Source organism: Jaculus jaculus, chromosome 15 (assembly GCF_020740685.1).
Source record: "Jaculus jaculus isolate mJacJac1 chromosome 15, mJacJac1.mat.Y.cur, whole genome shotgun sequence".
In the NCBI taxonomy this organism is placed as follows: domain Eukaryota; kingdom Metazoa; phylum Chordata; class Mammalia; order Rodentia; family Dipodidae; genus Jaculus; species Jaculus jaculus.
The window spans coordinates 39,677,493-39,685,587 of record NC_059116.1 but is presented as its reverse complement, the minus strand read 5'-3'; the positions used below and the strand labels follow the sequence as shown (position 1 = coordinate 39,685,587).

The window sequence follows — 8,095 nt, the reverse complement described above, 5'->3', positions numbered from 1 at the left end:
AGGCATTTTTCCTTATTAGGCTCTCGTGTACAAACATCTTCAAATGCTCACAATCCCTACTCAACTCCCACTGGTTCACAATTTTAGTATTATATATGTTGGGAGCCGCGCTGGCTTCGTCAGGCTTTGCTGCGTCAGCTTTTTTACTGCTTTTGCATCCTAATCATTTGCACGTGAGCATATGACGTTATCCTAACATGGCTGCTCACCTATCCCGATTGGGTGATGCAAAGTCGTCTGATAAGACTTAAGCCAATCAGACAACGCTTCACATCTACATGACCACAAGTATATAAGCTTGGCGCTCCGTAGGGTCGGGGTCCTTCTCTCTATCAACTAGGAGCTCCCAATAAAGTGTGCTTGAGAAGAATCCTGTTGTTGTCGTTCTTCCTGCTGGTGGGAGGGGTGCAACAAGTGGTGCCGAACCCCGGGACTTGTCAACAAATGGCCAATTGAGAGGACCCCTGAGGATACTTCCGAGGGAGGATTCAGAACTCAACACATGGAGCGGCGGTACCGGTAAGTTCCCCTGGATGTGCTATATGCTAAGTTTTGGCTTGTAACTGATCTGTAAGTCTGATAAAGAGGTGATCAGGGAAGGTCAACGCATATTAGCACATCATCAAGATAGCATGTCAGAGTTTGAAGAAAATAAAAGGGGAAAACAAAAAAAGGTTAAAATAAAAAGAGAACCTAGGTTTCAGACAGAACAGAAGAAAAGTGCACAGAATAAAAGTGAAACGTAAAAGGGAGGGCCAAATTCAGGTCCAAAGCTATATCCAGATTTGACAGAACTTGCAAATTTATATATAGAAAGTTCTAGTGAATCTGAGGGAGAAGAATTAACTCCAGAGGAAGAACAGGATTTTGAGGAAGTAGAGGCCGAGTGTGGTCGGGAATGTTCTAGACCCAGAAAAGATGGTGTCTTTGCTCCTCCGCCACCTTATGCCTCTACGAGCAACAGGTGTAAACAACAAGATGGTCTACTTCCGCCCGGGGCGTGTGCTTCATCCGGATGTAGTTTGATAAAATCAGAGACTTGGAGAAAGCTGGCTAGTGCTTATCCAGTTTTTGAGACTCATGATACACATGTTAGATACCATGAACCTATAGGGTATAAGGAGCTCAAGGATCTTGCAGAAGCCACTAGAACTTATGGGATAAATGCTTCTTTTACTATGGCGCTGTTAGAACTGTGTACAAGCTCCATTCTTTTTTCTAACTGCGAATGTTAGCACTAACATCTCTTCGATAGATTGTAGGAATATCACGTGTTGGCTTGCAGAGTGCTGGAATGCCAGTGTCAATCTGGCTTTAATAGTAAAATTACCTACTTTTGTCCCCATTCCAGTAGAGGCGGATCCAACTACCTTTCCTTTAGTAGGACTTATTCATCATAAAAGAGATTTTGGTATTACTTCAGCAATCATTTCAGCCATAGTCATTTCAGCTGCAGCAGCAACTACTGCTGCTCTTGCCATGACATCTCAGGCTCAAACTGTGGAAGTTGTTAATAACATAGTGGAAAAGACTTCTGCAGCACTAGAAACACAAGAAGCAATCAATAAGCACGTTCTCGCTGGTATTCATCTAGTTAATCAAAGAGTAGATCTGGTGCAAAATCAAGTAGAGGAATTATATAAAACAATACAACTTGGCTGTGTTTCCCAGTATCAACATTTGTGTATTACTCCTTTGCAATTTAATTTTACTGCTTCTTTTAATCAGAGTTGCAGGCTAGCTGAATTTTTGACAGGAAACTGGATGCTTGAAGGAGAGCAGTTATCTCGGAAGTTACTATTCCAGATTGTACAGCTGAATGGAATTCATCTGGAGCCAATCTCCTTGGGAGATTTTACTTCTTGGCTATCTTCTGCATTTTCCTTCTTTAAGGAATGGGTGGGGGTGGCTATGTTCGGAGCAGCCCTTCTGTGTGGTATGGTGTTCTGTCTCTGGCTTATCTGTCAAATCAGATGAAAACGTCAGCAGGATAACGTAAAGATTGTTCAGGTACTTATGGCTTTGGATCAAGGAGCATCTCCACAAGTGTGGCTGGCAAGCCTGTGAGATGGTTAGTTCCACCCTGCCTATTGTAAGGCCTTTGCACACCAAGTGACCTTGTTGTCATTGCACCTTGGAAGGCTTACATCCCTGCATGAGCAGCCTTTGCACCCCGAAGGGATTTTTCCCCTTGCACTCGGGAAGGTGCTTAAGCAGGCTTTTGGTCTTGGGCTCTACCCTCGATCAGACTGGCCATCATGAGGACTGGTCCTGGATCGGGTATCCTGAGGTTCAAAACAAATTTTATAAGGGGGAACTGTTGGGAGCCGTGCTGGCTTCGTCAGGCTTTGCTGCGTCAGTTTGTTTACTGCTTTTGCATCCTAATCATTTGCACATGAGCATATGACGTTATCCTAACATGGCTGCTCACCTATCTCGATTGGGTGATGCAAAGTCGTCTGATAAGACTTAAGCCAATCAGACAACGCTTCACATCTACATGACCACAAGTATATAAGCTTGGCGCTCCGTAGGGTCGGGGTCCTTCTCTCTATCAACTAGGAGCTCCCAATAAAGTGTGCTTGAGAAGAATCCTTTGTTGTCGTTCTTCCTGCTGGCAGGAGGGGCGCAACACATACACACTGCAAATGCAAATTTTTCATCTTTCACAGTAGTTATCAAATCATTAAGAACACTGGACTACCACAACTAGAGATGTCACAGAGGCACACAGTGCTGACAACAGGGCAGTGACCAAGGAGTGGTTTTTTGTTTCTTTTCTTAGGAAACGGCTCTACTAAAAACACAGACTAGGAGTAATTGAAAATATTCAAGACACATTAAATGCACAAATGTGACTACAAATTGCCATTTAGTATGCTTTGTATTGTAGGATATAAAACTAACCCCCACCTATGGAATGTTAAGCTGACACGCAAGACAGTCAAAGCTTCCCATAATTCAGTATCCCACTATTTTCTGGTTGTACCAAAAAATAAACAACCAGCAAATGATTTCACCTCTTAAAAAAAAAAAAATCATTTACACTTAAAAAATGGGATGATGTGGGATTCCCTCCTTTTAAAAAATGTTTCTAGAACTACTAAAAAACTTGCATTTACAAAATAGTTGATAAAAAATATTCTTCTTGATTGTACAAGAAGGAGACAGGGATGCTGATGGACACGGTGGATTACTACTCAGCCTTGGCGTCTTCCTCTCCCACCTCCTCAGAGGTTGGACTCTCCTTGCTCTTTGCCTCTCTGTTCTCGGCAGGTAGGTCTTCTTTAGTCTCTGGCTTAGTCACTTCTGCCTGCTTGCCCTTTGCTCCCCTCTTCCCTTTTGCTTGCACTTTTTTTGTCTGAAGGTTTATCCTTTCCCGCTGCTTTTTTTGGCTTCGCTTCCACTTTCGCAGGAGCCGGTTTGGAGGACAGCCTGGCCGACCTGCGCTTGGGCTCGTCCTTCGTGGCCGAGCTCACCTTCCTCTTGGGCATCTTCGCAGCGCGTGTGGATGCTGCAGGCAGGGCGGGGAGAACCTTCCCGAAGCTACGCTGCCTGTCCGCCGCCCCCGCTCCACCTCCCGCCGCCGGACTGCTAGGATCCGGGGCGGGGGCGGTGGGAGAACCGGATGGAAAGGGATTGGAGCCCGCTCCCTCCTCCCTTTTCAGGTTTTTGAGGGAGGGCTTTTACTCTAACTCAGGCTAACCTGGAATTCACTATGTATTCTCAGGGTGGCCTTGAAATCAAGGAAATCTTCCTATCTCTGTCTCCTGAGTTCTGTTTGTAAAGGCATGTGCCACCATGCCCTGCTGGGGGAGGAGGCTGATGCTTGTGCTTCTCCTCTGTAGACAGCCTGTAGCATCAACATGGGACCTCTGCACTGCCTGTTCCTTGCCTGCTTTTTCTGGATGCTGGTGGACGCTGTCATGCTCTTCCTCATGGTCAGGAACCTGAAGGTCCTGAATTACTTCAGCTCCTGCAATGCTAAGAGGTTGCATTCTGTGCCATTGGCTAAGGGTTCTCAGGACTGGTGGTCATTTCTGCCAGTGTGCAGCCACAGGGCTATAGAATGCATAATCGTTGAGTGACATTTTCTCTTTCTAAAGAGCCTCCTTTTTGTTTCATGATGATTATTAACTTCATGAGATCAACAGCATGGTTACCAAGAAACTGGCTCTTTTTAGTGTGTGTGTGTGCCTGTGTGTGTGTGTGTGTGTGTGTGTGTGTGTGTGTGTGTGGTTCCTGGATCCTTGGGGCTGTAGTTCACTGAAGGCGTCCAATCAACCATGGAGAGCAGGGTCTTGAGTGGCTGTGAGTGTAAATGGATGTACACCTGGGAGCCGACTTCACAAAGTAGTTCCATTTATGCAATAGGGAAATGGGTTTATGAGTAGTTAAGAGTGGGAACAGGGTCCTAAAGGGATTGGTGGGCTCAAAGGTTGTAAGTGGATGCTTAGGGATGTTCATTATGGCACATAGTGAGAGAGCCATGCAATCTACATAGTGGCGGGAAGAGGATCAAAGGGGGATGGGCTGTGTGAAGGCTTCTGGCTGATGTGATATAAGGAATTTCCTGTGTAACTGGCTAAAGGTCACAGAGGTATGGGCAAAGCTTAAGTCTTATTTGAATGTCCAGGTATCCCAGGCTTGGAGAAGGAGTGGCCTTATTTCCTGCTGATCTCGGGGTCTGAGATTTTGTCCAGGGAGGCTCACTGTGACCACTGAGAATGGGGGTAGGAACCTGGATTACTGTGACCCCCAAGAATGGGTGGAGGAGCTCCCCTGCAGGTCTGGTAGCTGAGATATGACTGGTGGTTCAGGCTGCTGTGACCTCTCCATAGCCTGGGGCCTTCATGTCAGACAGCTTAGACTTGCTTCCCCCAGGGCCCTGCCTTTGTACAACAGCTACCCCATTGTTTTTATAATGGGGAAGTGTCATCATATTGAGTGAAATCTTTATAGTTTATTGTTGGACATAGGCAGGGCCCTGGGTTATAGCAAACCTAAGCTCCCTGACATGAAGGACCCAAGCTAGGGAGTGGTCACAGCAGCTCCAACCTCTGCTGGTCATATCTTGGGGATTAGACAGGCAGGGGAGCTCTTCTCCCTTTTCTTGGGGTTCGCAGAGAGCCTGGACTCCCAGACAAAATCGTGGACCCTGAGAATGTCAGGAAGTGAGGCCATTACTTCTCCAAACATTGGATACCTGGACATTCAGAAAAGTCTTCAGCTTTGCCCATAACCCTGTAGCGATTTGCCAGCTGCCTAGGAAACTTATGATCAGCCAGCAGCCTTAACACAGCCCTGCAACTCTCTGTAGATGACCCGACTCTCTCCCTAAATGCTGCACCTGACTCCCTGTATGCTGGAATGAATGATCCTAGGCATAGGCTAGCAACCTTTAAACCCACCAATTCCCAAGGATCCTCTTCACGCCTCCAACTGCTTATAAACCCATTTCCCTGACAATAAACTGAGAGCTGTTCACTGAAACTATATCCTTAAAGTCTTAACATTTGCTTGCACACCAATATGGTTACCTGGGCACCTTTGGGGGTCCATGGCCAGGTCTGGAGGGAGGACCCAGGGCCCCACAGATTATCATAGGCTCAGATAGAGCTAGATAGTGTATGAGGATCTGATTAGTAGCAACCTTAGCAATATTAGTTATTTGTTGACTGACAAATTTGATGAGGTAGGGGGTCTACATGTAATAGGCTTCCTATAGCAAGGAGGGGGCTAAGGAGGAGGAGAAGCTAAGTGACTAAAGGGTTGGACAACCAGTTGGTGTAGTCCTCAGTCTTCTGGCAGTCATGCAGCTCCCTGTGCAGTTTTTTGAGAGTTTTAACATTGTGTTCAACAACATTTGATTCATTCACAACAACAACAACAACAAAAAAAACCCTTCTTCTTCCAAGACCATACATGTCCCCCCATGTTCAGCAGTAATGAGGTCTAAGGCTCTACTGTTTTGAAATATCACACCAGCGAGAGCGTTCAATTGTCTATGGAGAGGTTTGAGGCTTTCAGTAGTAGATATCATGGACTAGTCAAGCTTGTTTTAGAAGTCCCCTGTGAGGTGGTTGGTTTGGACAAGAGCAGCTCCTGCAGGACCAGAGGCACCCAGGGTCAGTGTCACACTGAGTCCACCAGCAGAAGCATGAAAATTTCTCTCAGTTGGTGTGGATGGAGTTTATAGGCCGCTTCCTCATCCTTATAGAGATACACCTGTGGAACAATCAAGGCTGGGGGAAAATAAGTGAGAGAGGAAACATTTTTGCATGGGGTGGTTAGCTCTTCACACCATGGGAGAATGGGTGTCTTGACACAAGTTGTCCTGATAGTGCAAATATTGAGGAAGCATTCAGGTCTGGTTGGCTTAGAGCTGGACAGGCAGAGATGCACACCCTTACCATCATAAAAGAGGGAACTATCAGTGTGGAATTGTTGGAAATAGCTTCTTATAGATGTAGGGTATTCAAGGGTGTAATTAAAAGGAGCTGTGGTTAGCAGGGGATGGGTGGGAGCTGCACAAAAGAAGCAGTTAGAAGCATTAGGTCAGTTAGTAAAAGGGACAAATATTGGATATATTGTGTCCATGTTATGGTGGCATGTACTTTTTTGTTGTTGCTACTTGTTTTTCCCATGAGAGAATATGGTGGGTAGTTAGTGCTGGGCAGGAAGCAGGGATATACTGTCCAGAGGGAGATGATAAGTAGTAGATATGAGCATAGGGTTTTTTCATTACCCCTAGACTCCAACGTTCATTCCAGGGGTCTTGTATGGAGACAGTATATTCTCTAGTTTTCCATCTTCTCTTTTCAGATGGTAACCTTGAGACAACTAAGAAGGTATCATGGTGATGGTAAGTAATGATCACAGTGCTCAGTACTGCAATATCTGTATCACATCAAAAGTAAAAGAGAGACTGATTGAGATGGGGAGGGAGTATGATGGAGAGTGGAGTTCCAAAGGGGTAAGTGGGGGGAGGGAGGGTAACACCATGGGGTATTTTTTGTAATCATGGAAGTTGTTAATAAAAAAATTAAAAAAATAAACAAAATCGAATACAGGACTGATGAGATGGCTTAGTGGTAAAGGTGCTTGCCTGTTAAGCTTAAGGACCCAGGTTCTATTTCCTAGGACCCACTAAGCCAGAGGCACAAGGTGACATATGTGTCTGCAGTTCATTTGCAGTGGCTAGAGGCCCTGGCATGCCCATTCTCCAGCTTCTCTCTATCTCTCAAATAAATTCATTAAATATTTTAAAATATCAAATACAGTTTTTTATTGGTATCTGCTGGGGATTGTTTTCAGAAAACAAACAAACAAAAAACATAAAATGCTTAATCAAGTCTTCCAGTAGTATAGAAGATGAAAACCATATGAAATGACATAGTATTTATATGTAACCTATTGTACTTACTTCCTTGTTACTTAGACAAACACCCAACAAAAGTCAGCTGATAGGAGGAAAGTTTTTATTTTGGCATACAGTCTCCAGGGGAATCTTCATGATGGCAGAGGACAGCAAGGCGGGAGCAGAGGCTGGACATCACCTGTGCCACAGCAGGTGGAAAATAGGAGCAAGAGAATGAGCCAAACTAACATAATGGCAAGCCAAGGACTAGTAAATATCAAGGTCCACTCCCATGACACACTTCTTCCACCTTCCATGTTGCTATTAGCTGGGAAGCAAGCATGCAGAATACAAGAGTTTATGGGGAGTATCTAATTCAAACCCTCATAACTACCCATATCCTCCTTTACATTTTAATCACATGTATATTATGTATAATACCCCAAACAATGTAAGATATTACAGGAATGGTTATAAAACTATATTGTTTAGGGAAAAGCATCGAAAATATCAGTACATGCTCAATTTTTTTTTCATGTACAATTTTTTTCTAAATATTTTTATGGCTTTTGAATCCACAAATGTGAAACTATAGATATGAGGACCAACTTTATATGTCATGGATGAGTGCCCACGAGCAAGTTCAGTGTGTTGTCAGGACCGAGTGTGATAAGGTCAGCTCTTAGAGTGGACAAAGATGTTCTCTATGAGGAGCTGAGTTGGATTGTCTTACTG

At 44.6% G+C, this 8,095-nt stretch overlaps 1 pseudogene; it reads right to left on the bottom strand.

Moving 5' to 3' along the window:
- Positions 1-3,196: 3,196 nt before the first annotated feature.
- Positions 3,197-3,494, bottom strand: LOC123455029 (annotated as a pseudogene).
- Between the last annotated feature and the right edge of the window lie 4,601 nt (positions 3,495-8,095).